This window comes from Cervus canadensis, chromosome 3, assembly GCF_019320065.1.
Source record: "Cervus canadensis isolate Bull #8, Minnesota chromosome 3, ASM1932006v1, whole genome shotgun sequence".
Taxonomy (NCBI): domain Eukaryota; kingdom Metazoa; phylum Chordata; class Mammalia; order Artiodactyla; family Cervidae; genus Cervus; species Cervus canadensis.
This window is the reverse complement of record NC_057388.1, coordinates 56287929-56306837: the sequence shown is the minus strand read 5'-3', so window position 1 is coordinate 56306837 and position 18909 is coordinate 56287929. Positions and strand designations below refer to the sequence as shown.

General features: G+C 39.5%; 1 protein-coding gene across 4 annotated transcripts in view; it reads left to right on the top strand.

Annotated features, from left to right (window-relative positions):
• GPR141 (G protein-coupled receptor 141) overlaps positions 1 to 18909 on the top strand; it is a 53130-nt gene that overhangs the window by 16302 nt on the left and 17919 nt on the right. The window contains exon 1 of one of the 4 annotated variants that reach the window (XM_043463186.1): positions 11941 to 11990. The exons of 1 other annotated variant lie outside the window; for it this stretch is intronic. The gene's annotated coding sequence lies outside the window, so the exon portion shown is untranslated. 2 more of the 4 variants (XM_043463187.1, XM_043463188.1) reach the window with 2 other exon arrangements.

Genomic DNA, 18909 nt, shown 5'->3' with positions numbered 1-18909 from the left:
TGATTTTCAAATACCTTGTCAATACAACTCATTAAAAACACAGATAAAAGTATCTGTGAAGGGCAGTCTTGAACTAGATGTTTCCTGAACCTCCTGGTGAAGTTCAGACAATCCCGTCACCCCCACTGGGCATGGGCGTGGATAGTGAGTGCAAGATCAGGGAGCACAGTGGCGGGGACTGCAGTGTGTCTGTGAGCTGGCCTCTCCTCCCCCCACCAAGAGTGTTTTTTATCGAGTGAACAGTCACCGAATGCCTGTTATGTGCTCAGCAGGCTTGCACTGAGCTTTCCCTCTGCATTTTTTTCAGAGTACAGATTGTATTCACAAAGCTCTCTCTTCAGAGGACACAGTGAGGATGCACTCCTAGAGAGAAGCTGAGAGTACTTGGTGATCTGGAGGAAGCCCCGCGGGCAATGTTTCCTTTGGAGGCCTTGGATTTTATTGTATTCACTCCTCATCAGAGACAGTGGGAGAATATATTTATCTTTCACCATCGTTTGCCTTTTTTAAAGAAAATGTTTTCTGTCTTTAGTTTTTTCTTTTCAGATTACTAATTAATACTGTTATTATGGAAAATTTAAATCATATCACACAGTGAATCCCATATATATACTCATTGCCGAGCTATGCTCAGCTATGGTGATGCAACTCACAGCTGCTCTGGTTTGGTTTATTCCACCTCCCTTGAAACTGGATCATTTTGAAGAAAACCCCAGAAAATCCCCAAAGTAAAATTATCTTATCCATAAATATTTTGGTATGTATCTGTAAAAGATAAGGACTCTGTTCAAAAGAAAAAATAAAAACATAACCATAATACTATCATTTTGCACCAAATAGTTCTTTAATATCATCAAATAACCAGTTACCGTTCAAATTTTTTTTCACACAACCTTTCTCTGCATCTCTGGATAATGTATCCAGTTATAAATCAAAACTATTTAAAAAAAAAAACCCATAAACTTGATACCTGAAAGATAGCAAAGAATAGTTGCCTTTCTGGTGACAATGTGTGAGCAAATGGGGACATTATTTTCAAAAACAAGACACCTATTAAAGACATTGTATTCAGCTAGATACTGCCAGCAAAATGTTGTGTGATAAGTCATCTCAAGACTCAGAAACATTACGAGCAGGTGTTTATCCTCTTGGAACTGTGTATTGGCTAGGGGTCAACCAATTGGTCTAGGCCCATCTGGCTGGCTTTCCAAATCTCACTTGGTCTTGCTGCAGGATCTGAGTCTGCTGCCTGAGGCTGGACTCTGTCGGCTGGTTTAGCTCCACTGTCTGTGTCTCTCATTATCCTCCTGGGACCAAGTACTAGCCCAGGGTGCTCTTCTCAGGGTAATGGCAGAGCCATGAGGATGGGCAGAAACACCAGCTCTTAAGGTCTAATTGAGAAACTCTCACACCATCATTTCCGCCTTAGTCTTTGGGCCAAAGCAAGTCACTTGGCCAAATGCAAAGTCAAGGGAGCTGCTTCTGTGGTGGAAAGGACTGCCAAGTCATACTTCAGAGGGTGTGCACACAGGGAAGGGTGAAGAACTGGGCAAAAATGCCCTGTCACAAACATGCAGTATGATACCAATCAAGTCAAAAAATATTAATAAGAAAAATTCAGATAAAATACCATTAGATATTGATGCTAATTTATAATGCTTTCTTATGGATAAACTGTTAAAAAAAATCATACACACATAAACTTTAGCCAGGGTCTCCAAGGCATATCTCTCAGGTCTTGTTTAGATTTTTCTTCCTTTTTTGCTGCCTAGACTCTTCTAAGTGTTCTTCTGGGTTTTAAGTGGTTCCAATGTTAAATGTGTCTTTCTTGAGTCTTATTACTTAATGAAAGTTCCCAGACTCTATATGTGCATTTGTTCCATCACTTTAAATATATGCCATCTTCAATAAATGCTGCCTTGTTGCTAAGGAACCTTTAATTTACTGTGTAAAATACCCATTAATTACATAGTTATGTGATTGGAACTGTATTTCTCTACTTGACTATTCTGTGTCATTTCAGCTCCCATTTATTAAGAAGTTCTTAATGCAAGCCTCTAAATTGGACCCTTTACATCTCTTTGTTTCATTTAACAATTCTGCAATGTTGTTAGTGTAATCTCCATTACCAGAGGAACTGAACCCAGAAAGATTAAATAAATTGCTTAAGTTCAAATTGATAATTTTATAGTATCAGACTTAATATATAGTCATTTTTGGCCACAAAGCCAATGGCTGTTCTACTATTTTCTGCATGTCTTTTGTTTCATCCTCTTCTCCCCTCCTGGACCTGAGTTTCTAGATTTTCCTCTGTGATACAGTGAGGGATAGGTTTATGGCAGGTATTTTGGTGGCAATGTTGGTAGGATCCTTTTTTACTCTCTTGAGAGCGTATGGTTTTGGCAGGGCATGTATTATTATTTTCTATAAAGCTGAAGGGCTATTTTAAAGTGAAGAGATGTACACAGCCAATAAGTGGCAGAACTAGGACCCAGGCTCAGGCTGTTTTTCTCCTCTATCCTGTAATTTATTACATTTACTTATGATAATTAGTAGAGTGATAGTTTACAATTTTGCTAATGGAACTAACAAGTTAACTTGACTGTTAAGGACTATATTTTCTTTTAAGACTCTAAAAGAATTCAGGATAAGAAACAGTTTTTCTCACATTAGGACAAAATAAAAGGTAAGTTGGTAGAAGATGATTACTATGTAGCCTTACAGGCTGCTGGCTTCCCTGATAACTCAGCTGGTAAAGTATCCACCTGCAATGCGGGAGACCTGGGTTGGATCCCTGGGTTGGGAAGATCCTCTGGAGAAGGGAACGGCTACCCACTCCAGTATTCTGGCCTGGAGAATTCCATGCACTGTATAGTCCATGAGATTGCAAAGAGTTGGTGAGCAACTCTCACTTTCTTTCACTTTACAGGCTACTAGATTCTAGATGTCAGGTTTGTAATAGGAGTTTTGGAACTTCTGGTAACTAATTGCTGGTTATACAACTTCTTAGGCAATTCAAGTTAAACAATAATCTAAAAAAAAGCAAACTTGAATTTATCCAAACATCCTTGAGTAAATCAAACTGAAGTTTCTTCCTTTACATTATCCTTATTTACCAATGAGTACTTTTTACTGCGAAGATCTAATTCAAGAAATTGAGAGTTTATTTTTCTTTGTGTCTTAACCTGCGCTTTGTGTAGCAAATACAGTTACACCATGGTTTATTGTGTAGAAACAGGATATAAGTCATTAGGTTATTTGCAATGGTTTCCTATTAATCTGTGTCTCAAGCACTAGGAGTCCCCAAAATACCAGAGTCCTGGTTTGGGTTAGTTGTCTCCTCATGAAAGTTGGAGGATGAAGTTTCATTCCTAAGTATTATTTACTTTTATTCTGAGTTCTTCAGAACATGCTATTATAAGAACTTTGAGTTATTGGCATATTTCAGGGTTTTATTGTTTTGTGTTTGTTGTTGTTTTGGAAAAAGACCTCTAGACAGAAAAGAAAGGGAAACTAATGAGATTTATAGGGTGGCCACTCAGGGTCAAGGCACATGCTGAGTGCTTTACATACTTTATCTCATTATTGGTTCCATATTACAGATGAGGAAATACTGTAGTAACAGTTTTATGAAGGCAAACTGGATAAAACTTTAACTTCTTTAACTATCAGATTTTAGTGGTACAAAATTTGATTAGGGGATCCCTGGTTTTTTTTTTTTTTTTTTCCTATTAGAACTTATTTCATATACCAGATAGCTAAATGTCTACTGCCAAGCTACCATTTAATCAGCATCAAAAGCCTAAAATATGTTGATTTCTGTTATGGTAGTAAAATGACTGTAGCACTTCTAAGTCTCAAATATACTCACTCGACTTTGCAAAAAAAACAAACAAACCAGAATTTGGAGAATTCCCTGTCAGCCTAATGGTTAGGAGGAGTCCATGTTTCCACTGCAGGGGGCATCGGTTTGATCCCTGGTCAGGGAACTAAGATCCTGCAAACTGCATGGTATGGTTAAAAAAAAAAGATTTGCCTTTTCCCCGAAGGAATCTTGAAATTCTTTCTGAGTGGACCATCTGAGTCATGTGTTCATATTGAATCAATTATTTTAATTAGGCATAAGATGAGGAATGAAATATACCACTCAGTTTACCTTAACTCAAGTTTAGAATCCCATCATGAAGTTGAGGCATGAGGTGAACATCTTGAGAATGACATAGATCCTGAAATGGAAAGGATGGGCTTTGAGGAAGGCAGAAATGAAATCTGAGGAGGCAGGCAAACACCACTGTCCACAAATCATTTATCCTTTTGATGAACCATGGAGACAACAGTTTTGCTAAGAACCGTGGAGGAAACTGACAAGACTTAGACACAGTTCCTGCCCTGGGAGGTCTATATTTTATTATAGAGAGGGAGGAGTTAAATTAATAACTATAATCAAACCTTGAGATGATGTGAAACAAAAGTGGTACAACTAACTATTAGAGTGGGAAAAATTCCTCGGGGAGGAATATGGAAAATTCTTAAAGGAAGTGAAAAATTACTTAGAGCATAAAGGAGTAGTTAGAACTTTTTTTTTTGGCCATGTTTAATATATTGCCGAGAGAAACTGGGACACAGGGGAAAATAAGCTTTATTAGGGAATAGGAGCTTCCCTGGTGGCTCAGAGGTTAAAGCGTCTGCCTGCAGTGCAGGAGACCCGGGTTCGAACCCTGAGTTGGGAAGATCCCCTGGAGAAGGAAATGGCAACCCACTTCAGTATTCTTGCCTGGAGAATCCCATGGAGGGAGGAGCCTGGTAGGCTACAGTCCGTGGGGTCGCAAAAAGTCAGATGCGACTGAACGACTTTTCATTTTCACTTGCAGGGAATAGGATGGACAGAGATTAGAGGAAATAATATTCAGGGCTTTGGTAGAAAATGGGTCCCCCCTAAAGAACAAAAATTACTCTATTTCACTGTTGTATTTGGGTCTGTTTCCTCAATATAGATGGTAAAAAATATATATATATAGCTTGTGGTCAGAAGTATCATTTCTTGCTGGCTGAAAATGGCAAATTCTGTATTCTCAGGTGAGTTTGTTCTGTTGCTCAGGAAGCTGTGTACTGCAGAGCAAGTTTTTCTTTCAGTTTATATAATTCCCTTCTAAAGAATTTTTATTTCTGAATGAAGTTTCAACTTCATTTACTTGGATCTCATTTGTTATAAAAGAGGACATAACATTGCTGAACTTTCAATGAGGTTTTCAACTCAAACTCTTTGTATCTGAGCATTAAAGGAAAGGTTTTCCCTTGCAGTCTAGAGATGCATAAGGTGCCTCCCAGGAGGCCAAGCCCATTGTGAGCATTTATTAGGGTCCAGCTCTATATAAGGTGTCCAGGAAGATATGTGGAAAGTGCCTTAGCCAGAGAACCTCAATTTTCTGTGATGGATATTATCAAAATAGAGCAAGGCCACGTGCAAACCATGGATGTTTCTGATTACAGACAGATCTTCCTAATTGTGGGTTTCTCTAAGATTAAAATTTACATCATTTTTAAAACACATAATAACTGTCAGCAGGGAATGTAGGCTCAGAAAATGTGGACTGAGGCTTATGAGAAGAATGAGTAGCTGCTTTCAGATCTATGAAAGGAAAAAGCTACGCATCTTTCTTCTAGTCTAAAGCATATGGTCTAAAACAAACTAATAAAAGAGAAATACAAGTGTATCTCTCACTGTCACCACCCTTCTCTCCAAAAGTAAACTGCATTGAGGACATCTCTAAACAACCAGGACTAGAAAATCACAATCTATGGAGGTTGGGTATTTGCTGGTTGACACATTCAGGCTGTAATGGAGAGGACCGTGTTGTGTTTCTTAACAAACCCTTCAAAGTGTGGTGTCTGTTCTTTGTGGTTCTGGAGGTTCCATCCCTTGAAATTTCCAGTCTCCTTCCTCTTTCATCTGCTCTCTTTCTGCCTGCAAAATCCTTCCATCCTTGAGTTCCATTTTAAAAGCAGCCTCTTCTGTGAAGCCTTCCTGGGCTCCTCCTTTCCCCAGAGTGGCTTGTTCTCCCCCCACCACTGTGCCCTCAAGGCACTATTTCATTCCATCTGCATGTATTTCTGCTACACATATCAGTCTCTTGCACTAGGGTATAAGCTACTCAAGGCCAGGCCTGTGTCTCCTTTTACTTTATTTTCCCTCCTTCATTACTATATAATCTTTATACATCTCTTGGGAAAACATATGCATCTTAAATATAATTACTCAAAGACAATAAATATACTAGGAAATGGGTCCCCTGGTCTCACAGCTTTGCAATGTATTCCTTCTTCTCTCAGGGATAAAATATATCAATTATACTGAAAGTTTCCACCATTAAAAAATTTGTACCTAGTAAGGGAGATCAGGAGTCTTAAATTCAACAAACAGTCAACAAACTATTTAATGTTTACTATGGACCTAGCATCATACTAGTAATGGACTAAACAGTTATGGTCACTGCCCTCATGGAGATCCTTGTCTAGTGAGGAAAATGATCAATCAGTATAGAAATTAACAAATAATTAGAAGTTAGGCATTGCATTAAGTGCTATGAAGAAAGTGAGTGATGATGCTGGATAAAATAGAAGCTTCAGAGAAACTGTGAGTTAGAAAGTCTATTCTCCTGGTAAGACTGATTTGAGATGAGCAGAGTGACAACCATTCAGGGGACTTCTTGAAAGAGCCACCAGTAGGCAAAGGAAACAGGACATTTGCCAACCAGTACCTCATCTGCACAAACCTTGGCTCTTCTGAAGTCCCAAGGGTGATAGAGAATATGAAGATATCACTGACTCATAGAAGCTTAGGGAATTTTTTGAAGTCTTGGATACCCACCAACAGCATGGAATTTGAAGATATAGTATCTTAAGCAGAGTTTAGTTTTGTAATACTCTTTTATTTTAAACTTCTCTGGTAAGTAGTATGCGTGTGTTTTGGGGTAGGGGTACAATACAGAGACATGCAAAGTCTGCTATTTATAAACAAGAAGTTTCATCAGATGTTCCTAACTCTCTTCTGTAATCTGCGAAGGCAGTGGTGTGGAACATAGTCAATTTGCACTTGGAAATGTTCACACAGATCTGGGTGGTTCTAACATTATAGACTCAGAGGTTCTGCTACAATTCAGACTGTCTTCTCCTGTACCAAATAATGTACCAAAATAATATCCTATTTCCTGGCGATAACATAACAAATCACCACAATCTTTGTGACTTAAAGTAACGAAATGTATTCTAACACAGGTCTGGAGCTAGAAGTCTAAAATCAAAGGCCCAAGATACAAATAAGATAAATAAAATCAAAGACCCACAGGGCTGCACTTTCCTTGAAGGCTCTATGGGAACATCTTTCCTTGCTTCTTCCAGCATCTTAGAGGCTCCAGGAACTCCTTTGCTTGTGGTTGCTTAAGTCCAACCTCTGCCTCTGTCCACATGAGCTTCTCTTCCTCTTTCTGTGTGTCTCTCTTATGTGTATCTTTTCTAAGGACACTTGTCATTGGATTTAGGGCCCATGTGGATAATCCAGGATGATCTCTACCTCATCTTGAGATCCCTAATTTCATTACATCTATAAGGATTCTTTCTCCAAATAACGTCACATTCATAGGTTTCTGAGATACTAATTGAACATATCCTTCTGGGCGCTGGCCGTCTTTCTATTTCACTATACCATCTTATTCAGAAAATACGGGAAAGGCATTTCTATTTTTATTGTACATAGTTATAGCTATATATACATATAAGAATATAAAAGATAATCCACAATACTAGCATGTTATCTGAGATGAAGAAGCATCATCTAGGGGAAAAATATTGAGGACAAATCAATGACACAGGTTTTGGATCTCTGGTGAATGCTTTCCCCTGTTGGTCATTTGCAGAACTTGAAGGTCCAAGTCCTTTTTGAGCATTCTGTCTTAAGAATAATTCTTCAGCCAGAATCCAGAGAAGCTGCTGATACTGGTATTTGGTAGCTTTAAGAAGCTGAAAGGTGAGCTTCCCTGGTGGTTCAGTGGTAAAGAATCCACCTGCCAATTCAAGAGACACGGGTTCAATCCCTGATCTGGGAGGATCCCACATGCCTTGGGAGCAACTAAGCCTGTGCACCTCAACTACCGAGCCTGTGCTCTAGAGCTGGGAGCTGCAACTACTGAAGCCCACACATCCTTTGAACCCACACTTCACAAAAAGAAATGTCATCACCATGAGAAACCCATGCACCACACCTAGAGAAAAAGCCCGTGCAGCAGTGAAGAGCCAGCACAGCTAAAAAAGTAAAAAAGAAGCCAAAGGGTGAATCAGAAGCCTAGAGAGGAACGCCTTTGGCTGTTTGGTAGTTGGACCCTCACAAGGCAGTTCTGTTGTCTGAGCCTAAAGCGAAAGTCTGGTGAGTTAAAGAGATGGAGTTATGATAGGATTGAAAAAGCCAGGTCTTTGTTAAATTATAGACTCTCAGAATTGGTCATCTTATCTTATCAGATTCAGTGATGAGTTTTCTGTACAACAATCTGTCAAGAAGTTTTCCAATCCATGTTTAAATATCTTGCACTTCTTGTTTCATCTGGCACTAAGGTTAGTTGTTTCTCCCACCCACCTGTTTTAATTCTAATATGGATTTCACCCTGTGTTTCGTAATGAACAAGCTGGTCCTCTTCTTCCTGTATAGAAGACCAAAACTCTTTTAGCAACTTAGTTCCTCTCTTTGAAAATATTGAAACTTACCCTTTGCCACATGTATCTGAATCACTTTTGTAAGAAGGGACTAAATTGAGAAAATAAAAAAATAAAAAAAAAAATAAAAAAAAGAAGGGACTAAATTATCTAATCTTAGAATTCACCTTGTCTGTGCTTAGAATATGCTGTTCTGAGGAAGCTGGGTAGCAAACCAAAAATAAAAGAGTTGGGGGAGCTGAGAATTAGTTGGGAAACTGAGGAAGTAAGTGGTACCTCCTCCTACTCTGGGATTCCTGTAAGAAATTACTTCAGCCCCTGTTGGGTGGGACAGCAGAAAAACTTTGAAGGAAAGAGGTATGGGAATAAGTGCATAGCACAAACTTGAATTCTTCCGGAGATTCCATTAGGATTAAGGCAACGATGAGGGGAAGCAGAAGCAGCCCTTGGAATCAGCCAGTCTTTCCTGCTGAGCCACACCAGAGAAGCCCTCATCATCAGAAAAGAATATCCAGATCCTAGACCTTTTGGGAAGATTATAAGTGATGTATATGACTTTTCCATCATAGTGCCAGGAACTGAGGAAGAACTGAGAATGTGGCAGCTGTTACCGACAAACTGTGCTAGAATCAACACTCTCATTGTTGATGAGGAAGCATGGACCCAGAGACACCTGAGACTGGAAATGCGAGGACGGGGAGCCTCAGCAGATTTGTCTGGCTAATTTCTCAATAGTTTTGACTTGCAGAAAGCCTTACTGCTCTAAGATATTTCACATTCACCTTGGAGGTATGGTGCCTTCCAACTACAGTTGTTGATGAGTTCTCAAATGAAAAGCTATCTTTCTCTTAATAAAGAGGCTCAACATCCTCTTAAGTCATTTCCCACTCCCAGTCTCCCCAGTTGTTCTGTTGGCATAGCATCTTGATTTGTTGACAGATTACATTGAGCTCCAAGACAGAGGTCAATGATTTTTCCAATGCTCTATTTAGATGAGACGCCAAGACAGGATTTGAACAAGAGAATGCCTGTAGAACTTCTGGAATGCTTCTTTCCTTGTTGGCTTAGCTCGCTGAGGGCTAAGGGCATGGTTTCCAGCGGCAATGAGTTACCTGAGGATAGCATTTTATCCAAAGCTCCTCACTTAGTCCATTACAGAATTCTGCCAATACGAACAACAAATAAAGACTGCTGGCTTATTGGAATCATTTAGATAAAATATTTTTTTTTAACTGCTTAACAGAAATAGCTTAAATTAGAAAGCAGAAATAAACTTTTTACTTTAAATGAATATTTTGTCAAAAAATGTCAATGTAAAACAATTTATAAATGTATATATTTATATAAATATATACATTTATATTTATATATTTATAAAGCAATTTATATATTTATATAAAATCCATAAATATTTTCATGTCATACAACCACTCTTTTCTTGGATACCAGGGAAATAATCCAAAATATGTAAAATACTTAATTCATAAAAATAGTCATCATAGAAGTGTTTATAGCAACAATAAATTGGAAAAGTCCCACTGCTGAAAATTTGGTTAGATAACATTGAAGATGACCACTTGATGGGATGTTATGCAGTCATTTAAAAGTACAGAAGCTTAAAGGCTAAGTCCTTCAATATATCACTAATGAAAAATATATGCTGAAAATTGAGGTACAATGTAATTTTACTATCTCACTAACAGAGATGCATAGAAAGATCCCAGCAGAAAATATACTAAAATACTCAAGAGAGAGGAAAAATTCTGTTCATCTACTTTTTCTTTAGTATTTTTTTTTTTTTAGTTTACTTGCTCTTTTTGTAATAGAACAAGATAGACATACCAAGAAAAGAAAAGGAAATAAAACTCTGGTAGTTATTATGAAGGAAAAAAGATAATGGGGAAGATGAACAAGTAGATATTTAAGCACAACATGGTCAGAGCAGCACAAAAAAGAAGAAAGCCTACTTGTGATACTCTTGATGAAACAGCATGAATCATGTGAAATGAAAATGTGAAGAACAGCCTCTTTAGGGAAATGCTCTCCTTACTCTGTTTCAGTTCTTCATTGGGCTCAATGGGAGCTTAGGGGTGAGGAAATTACTAATGTGGCTGACTATGAAGTTCTGTCTATTGGAAGTCATCCTTCCTTGCCTGACAGGTTGTTTCTGTCTTTGTGAGTGGAGAGGATTAATTTGACCAGATTCCCTAGTGAAGCAAGATCATTACTGCAATGGGCATAGAGCAGTTCCAGGAACCCTTTCCCACAGATTTAACATTTCCTGAGAACAAACAATTACTGGGCAAGAAAGTATCTTTTTTAAGCAAAGATTTCCAGGAGGTGAAGGACATATGTGAGAGTCAGAATTCATAACACATTTTAGTAATTATAGATATGAGAAAAGCTCCCCCTGGGAATGGAAAGAAGTCACAAAGTGCTTCTTATTTTGCGGAGAGCAGGTGGTAGAATAGCATGCTGAGGTGACTTGCAGGCAGTGTGGCTCTTGTACAAACACAAAGACTCTGAGTTTCAGTCTCATGGGGATCCTATCTCAGCTTTCACTTCCCTTATGGGACACCGGAAGTTAACAAGTCAGGAGCAAGGTTTAACTCCTCAAGTGATTGCAAAAATAATAGCTCAACCCAGAATGCTGTTGTTGTTTGAAACAACTTTTTCATTTGAGAAGCTGCAGATTTATAACTTTACTTAAAATTGCCTAAGCAGGCTTTTCTTTTTTTCAATTTTAGTTGAAGACTCAGGAAATTCCTTTCAAACTTCAGAAAAAGGATAAGTAAAGGAAAATGACCGTGAAAGAGGGACTTTGAGGGAAAAAACAGGGGCGGGGTGACTGTTTAATATGTTACTTAGGCATATAATTCTTTCAAATGGCTTTCTTTAGAGTTGACTTATCTGTTATGTTGTTTTCCACCTTTTTCCTGATATTTCGGCAAGTTTTTTTTAGCTACCCTGAGGTAGTTAGTTCTTAATATAGAGCTGTCATTACAGAGTCTTTTTTCATGATTAAAATGAATGTTCCTATTTGGTTCCAATAGAAAGAACAAACTGTAGTTTGTTCTAAAGCTGAATGTGGTTCAGTAAAGAATCTGTCTGCGATGCAGGAGAAATGGATTCGATCCCTGGATCGGGAAGATCCCCTGGAAAAGAGAATGGCAACTCTAATATTCTTGACTGGAGAATTCCTTGGAGAGAGGAGCCTGGCGGGCTACAATCCATGGAGTCACAAAGAGTCAGACACAACTGAGCTACTAAGACCTTCACTTTCAAAGGTATCTCAAAGGCAAGGAAGCCATTTGCCCACCAGTGGCCTTTTCTCCCTCTCTGCCTCTTCTGGCTGGGGCTGAATATTCACTGTGGCTCCCAACAGGTAACCTTGAAGAAGGGCATATGGGGATGGGCTTAAAGCGTGGCTCTGCCACAAAGAATCTGCCTTTCACCTCCCTGGGCCCCTGGGGTCCTGTTACAATGATCTTGTGTCATGGGAATAGTTCTGGACTGAATATGGGAACTGAGATTGAGCTAGTGACTCTTGTGTTAGGTAAGGAAGGTCCTGGCTGTGATGCAGTGTTTTCCTCTGTTTAATGGTGTGTTGGACACAACAGCCTCTAGGTTTCTCCCCAGGGTTAAGATTTTGTGATTTTTGTCTTCTGATCCTTGGTAGAGGTGCTCCTCTGGACCTAAAGACACAGTGGTAACTCACACAGCTTCTGTGGATCCTTTCTTTCCAGAAGGCTGCAAACGTGGGTGTGGAGGGTGACGAGAAAAAAGTGAGATACCCGTGATGCGTACTCTGAAGAAATGACTAGGGTTACTTTCATACTGAATGATCAGGAAGCTGAATCGCCCACAGTCCCCTCTGTTCAGTGGGCAGCAGCAGAAGTTAGTGATTCAGAGATGCAGTGGGAAGCAGAGAGGAATGAATGAGGTCTGGGGAACGAGGCCTTTTATCACGCGCCGGACCAGGTCACCCAGAGTTCTTAGTTACTGACACAGCAACCACTGCGGGTCACTTCACTACTCTGCTCCCAACCTTAAGGCAGCCACTCAGCACCACCAACACTTTGTATTAATTCTTGCCTGCCAATGCAGGAAAAGTAAGAGACGTGAGCTCAATCCTTGCATCAGGAAGATTGTCTGGAGTAAGAAATGACATCGTACTGTAGTATTCTTACCTGGAAAATTCCATGGGCAGAGGAGCCCAACAGGCTACAGTCTATGGGGTTGCATAAGTGCCAGGCATGACTGAGTGAATGAACACACACACACACACACACACTTATATTTGGGTCACTACTATTGTATTTCTTACTGCAGTAACATTGATTTATGACATTATACAAGTTTTATGTATACAACATTGTTTTTCCTTTATTGTATTTCTACCACCATGACCACCACCAAAAGTTTAGCTTCCATTTGTTACCATACAGTTGATCCCCTTTATCCAATTTACCCTCTCCTTCACCCTTTCCCCAATAGTAACCACTATTCTGCTCTCTGTATCTACATGTTTATTTTGGTTTGTTTGGTTTGTTCATTTGCTATGCTTGTTTTTTATATTCTACATATGAGGGAAATTATATATTTGTCTTTCTGGGTCTGACTTATTTCGCTAAGCATAATACTTTCAAGAAAGCCATTCATGTTGTCCCAAATGGCAAAATTTCATCCTTTTTATGGCTGTGTAGTATTCATACACACACACATGCGTGTGCACATGTGCGCGTGCACACACACACACACACACATCTTCATTGATTGATTTGTTAATGGGCTGTTAGGTTATTTCCATATCTTGATTATTGCAAACAATGCTATGATGAACACATAGGTGCATATATTTTTTTCAAGTAAGTGTTTTCATATTCTTTGGATAAATACCCAGAAGTGGGATAGTTAGATCATACGGTAGTTCTATTCTTAAGTTTTTGAGGACTCGCCATACTATTTTCCATAGTAGCTGTACTAATTTATATTCTCACCAATTGTGTGACTGATGCTTTAGCTGAAGCTCCAATACTCTGGCCACCTGATGCAAAGAACTGACTCATTAGAAAAGACCCCAATCCTGGGAAAGACTGAAGGCAGGAAGAGGGTAACAAGATGAGATGGTTGGATGGCATCACTGACTTAATGAATGTGAGTCTGAGCAACCTCTGAGAGATTGTGAAGGACAGGGAAGTCTGGTGTGCTGCAGTCCATGGGATCACAAGGAGTTGGGCACGACTTAGTGACTGAACAACCAATAGTGTACAAGGGTTCCCTTTTACCCACATCCTCTACAACATTGATATTTCTTGCTTTTTTGATAATAGCCATTGTAAAAGCTGAGAGTGACTTTGATCTCCCTTCATTTTGAGCCTATGTTTGTTGTTAGAGCTGGGGGAAGCATATAATCCTGTCTTATTTTTAAATCCACCCAGTCACTCTGTGGCTTGATTGCTGAATTCAATCCATTCATATTCAGTGTGATTATTGATAGATGAGGACTTAGTACTGCCATTTTATCTTTCATTTTATGGTTACTCTATATCGCCATTGTTTCTTTTTCCTTTTGTTTTCCCAGTTTCCTCTTTTTCTGTTTCATGCCTCTGCTCTAGACTTATGTTGTATGGTTGTCATGACGTTTGTATAGAATCTCATAGATAAAACAGTCCATTTCTGCTGATAGTATCTTATCTTCATTTATCTATGAGATCCATCCTTCCTTTTTCCTTTTGTTGTCTCAAATTATCCCTTTTTATGCATTTTTAAAAACCAAATTGAAGTAGCTATCGTTATTCTTTCCTGCTTTTCTTCCCTATAAACTTCATGCTTGAATAAAGTGCTGAAAAACATATGCTGATATCGAGTTGAAATTTTCTAATTCTATTTACCACCTTACTCAAATGTCTATGTATTTTTGCCTTTTTGTTTGTGATAGAAAAGTTCCTATCAATATTTTTTATAAAGTGGGTCACTCAGTCATGTTCAACTCTTGGCAAACACATGGACCCACCAGGCTTCTCTGTCCATGGGCTTCTCCAAGCAAGAATACTGGAATGGGTTGACATTTCCTCCTCCAGGGGTTTTTCCTGACCCAGGAATGGAACCCGGGTCTCCCACATTGCAAGCAGATTCTTTACCGTCTGAGCCACCAGGGAAGGCCCATAAAGCAGGTCAGGTGTTGATGAACTCCCTCAGCCTTTGTTCGTCTTGGAAAGTCTTTATTTCTCCTTTGTATCTGAATCAATTTTGCTGAATGGAGTATTCTTGGATGACAATTTTTATCTTTCAGCATTTTGAGAATGTCATCCCAGTCCCTCCTGGCCAGCAGAGTTTCTGCTGAGAAATTTGTTGATTGTCTAAAGGGGGTTTCTTTTTAGATTACAATCCTTTTATTTTTTACTGGTTGCCTTTAAAATTCTTTTTTTGTTATTGACTTTTTATAGTTTTAATATATTGTGTCTTGGAGAAGGTCTTTTTGTGTTAAACTAATTAGATATTCTTTTAGCATCACAGTCTTGTATATCCAGTCCCTTCCCCAGGTTTGGTAAGTTCTCAGCTATTATTTCTTTAAATAATCACTCTCTTCTCCTTCTAGGATGTATACCCATTACCCTAATGTTGCCCCTCCTAGAAGAGTTGGAATATTCTTGGAGAATTTCTTCATTTTGGGGGAATCTCAATTTTCTTTCCTCGTCTATCTGTATCATTTCTAGATTTCTATTTCTGAGCTCACTAATTCCCTCTTCTATATGGTCCACTCTATTTCTAATGCTTTCTAATGTATTCTTCATCTTATTTATTGAGGTCTTTAGCTCCAGAATTTCTGTTTGGTTATTTTTTAGTGTTTCAATATCTTTGGTAAAGTTTTCCCTCTGATTGTTAGTTTTATTCCTAAGCTCACTGAACTGCCTTTCTGACTTTTCTTGTAGCTCACTGAGTTTCTTCATAATAATTTTTTTTAACTTCTCCTATCAGTTAGATCACAATCTTCTGTGACTTAAAGTCTGGTTTCTGGAGAATTGCCGTTTTCCTTTTCTAGTACTAGTGTTACGTTGGTTCTTCATGCTGCTTGATGACTTGTCCCTTTGCTGGTGCATCTGAACTATTCAACATCTTTCTTTAGGTAAAGTTCCTTTTGCTTTGTTTTTTAACTTGTCTCTAAGAACTCAGCTGGTGCATCTAGAAATTAGAGGCCTTTCTTTTGCTTTCCAGTAGGTGGCGCCATACCATGATTTTGGTTTCTTTTACCCGCGCTGCCTCTGGTTAAATGTGAGAACTGGCACTTTTCACCCTTCAGGGCCTCTGTCACAGGAATGGCCCAGGCCCTCATTATCACTGCCGTACCTCCCTCCAGGATGGATCAGTGGTGCCTTGCTGCTGGTGTCACTGGCATCACTGGCTGGGGCACCTGACCGTGGGCTCTACCACCAAGCTCAGGATCTTTTGAGCTGTGGGCTCCTAGACCACAGGGGAAGGGGAAGGTGGAGGGAGCTGGCTGGTGCAGGCGCCTCTGCCATGTCTGGTTCAGTCAGGTTCATAGGCTCTGCTGCTGCAGGCAGAGGGCAGAGGGCCTCCTGGGTGTCTCTGTGACAAGGGACAAAGACATGGGCCCTGCCACTCACTGCTGCCCATTTTCCTCTGGCTGTGCTTGCATGGTGGCGGGGAGGCTACTGTTGTCTGCACCTGCTCCTCGTCTGCTCCTGGGTTCTCTGGGCTCTGGGCTCAGCTGCTGCGGCCGGTGAGCTGGGATTGCAGGCGCCATATCCACTGTGTTTCTGGTTCTACCTCCTCTGTTTGTCCTAGTCTCCTCATTTTTAGATGTACAGATATGTGGAATGCTCCAGCACCCTGGTGCGTCGGGCAGAGACACCTTTGTTGAGCTGTGGATGTTTTACTGGTTGTCGCTTGAGGGGGAGAAACAAAGAGAGCCTTTCCCATCACTGTGATGCTGGCGTCACTCCCCCACTACTTTATTTTTGGTATCCCACATAGCTTTTCTCACTTTTAGAATATCCATTAATCATTCAAGGAAAATCTGAGAGAGGTAAACTTTCTGAGTGTATATGTATCAGAATACATGTTGCTTTTTCTCTCCATCTCAAATGGTAGTTTGGTTGAAAGCAGACTTCTACATTCAAAACTGTCTTTCAAAGCCATTCAGATGTTTTCTCCAGCATTCAATATGTCAAAAGTCTGATGCTGATTTGTCTTAAAGCCTTTTATAAAGTATCTGGGTTTTTTCCCCCCTCTATGAGAATTTTTAGTATGTTTCATTTCATTCCTTCAACAATTATTGATATTTATTAAGAAGGTATTATATGCAAAGCACTATTTCCAGTGCTGGAGGTAAAAAAGCGAACAAAACAGAATTTCTTGTCTTCAGGAGTTTGAATCGTAGTGGAGGGAGCAAGAAGACAAACAAACAAACAACAAAAACATATGGCATGTCAGTGATAAAGGCTGTGGAGAAGAAAAGAATAAAAAGAGGACGAGGTGTGCTGGGTAGAAGTGGTCAAGTGTTGACATTTTAAATAGAAAGGAAAGGAATCAATGAAGTAGCTTTGGTCAGAGATGTGATGAGGGTGAAGGTGCAAGGTGTGCAGATATCTGAGGAGAGAACAGTCCTAAAGAGGAAACTTCATGTGCAAAGACCCTGAGGTGGGGACATATCAGGGAAGCTTGAGGGAAAGCCCATTATGTTTACTTGGAATACACCAGCAGAAGGGAGAGTTACAGGAGATAACATCAAAGAAAGAGAGGATGGGGGGAGAGGGTTAATATGCCCCTCTAGGGCATATTAGGCATTTTCCAAATTTTGACTTGACCCTGAGAAAAATGAGAAGCCATCAGGGCGTTGTGATGAGACAAACAACCCCTTCTGAATTATATTTTGAAAGATCACCTCAGTTGCTCGGCAGGAATAGACTGTTGCTGTTGTTTAGTTATTAAATGGTGTTCGGCTTTTTTGTGACTCCAGGGACTATAGCCTGCTAGGTTCCTCTGTTCACGGGATTTTTCAGACAAGAATACTGGAGTGGGTTGTCACTGCCTTCTCCAGGGGATCTCCCTGACCCAGGGGCCGAACCCATATCTTCTGCATTGGCAGGCGGGTTCTTTACCACTGAGCCACCTCGGAAGCCTGGGGAATAGACTACAGGGGAGGCAAAAGTGAAAGGAGGGAGAATTCGTGAATTTGTTATAATAGTCCTAGTGGAGCACGGTGTGGGTTGGATTACAGTTGCTGTAGCAATGTAAGTGGTGAAGAGAAGACACAACTTAGACTTATCTTTTCGTATTTTTCAACATAGAAAAATTTTGTATTTCTGAAAACATTGTACAAATGGTACAAAGGACTCCAATATATCCTTAACCCAGTTTCCCAGTTGTAACATTTATCACATTTGCCTTTCACTTTTTACATGTACGTATTATAATATTTTGACCCATTTGGAAATAAGTTGAAGATATGATGCTTTAATCTCTGTGACATGCAGTATACACTTCCTAAGAATAGTGCATTCTCTTATATAACCACATACAGTGACCAAAGTCAGGAAAGCAACACTGATGTAATTCTGTTACTTAATCTATACATTCTATTCAGATTTTGTCAATTGTCCCAGGAATGTCCTTTATAAAAAAAAATCTGATCCAGGGATTCTATGTTAATTATTTTGAAGAAAAGAGGTTAGGATTGGAGACCAACTTGGGGAGAAAAAGAGGAATCTAGGATGACTAAGGTTTTTCACTCAGGCAGTAGAGAGTGGAGTTGCTATCACCTAAGGCTGGAAGGACTTTGAAAGTAACAAGTTTATATGTATGTCTGGGAGGTGGAGAAGGAAGGTATAGGAGTTCAGCTTTGGATATACTAAATTTGAGATGTTTATTAGACATCCAAGTGGATACACAAGTGTGCTATTCTTTGCGGTTTGAAATTCCATCTTGATGTCTCTTAACGTGAGTTTCTTTTATTAATTCAGCTCAGCACTGGGTAAGAGCCTTTAACACAAAGAGGTCATCTTTTTTATTGTAGGATATGGTCTTCAATTATTTGAGCATCCCATTCCATTCTGCTCTCTCCAAATGATGCTGGAATTTTAGATTTATCCTAAGTGATTTGTAGCATTCCCTTTCAGTATTCTCTCTTGGCTACTTTTTGTTCCATCTGTGAGAATCTTTCTGAACATTTTTATAAGCTCA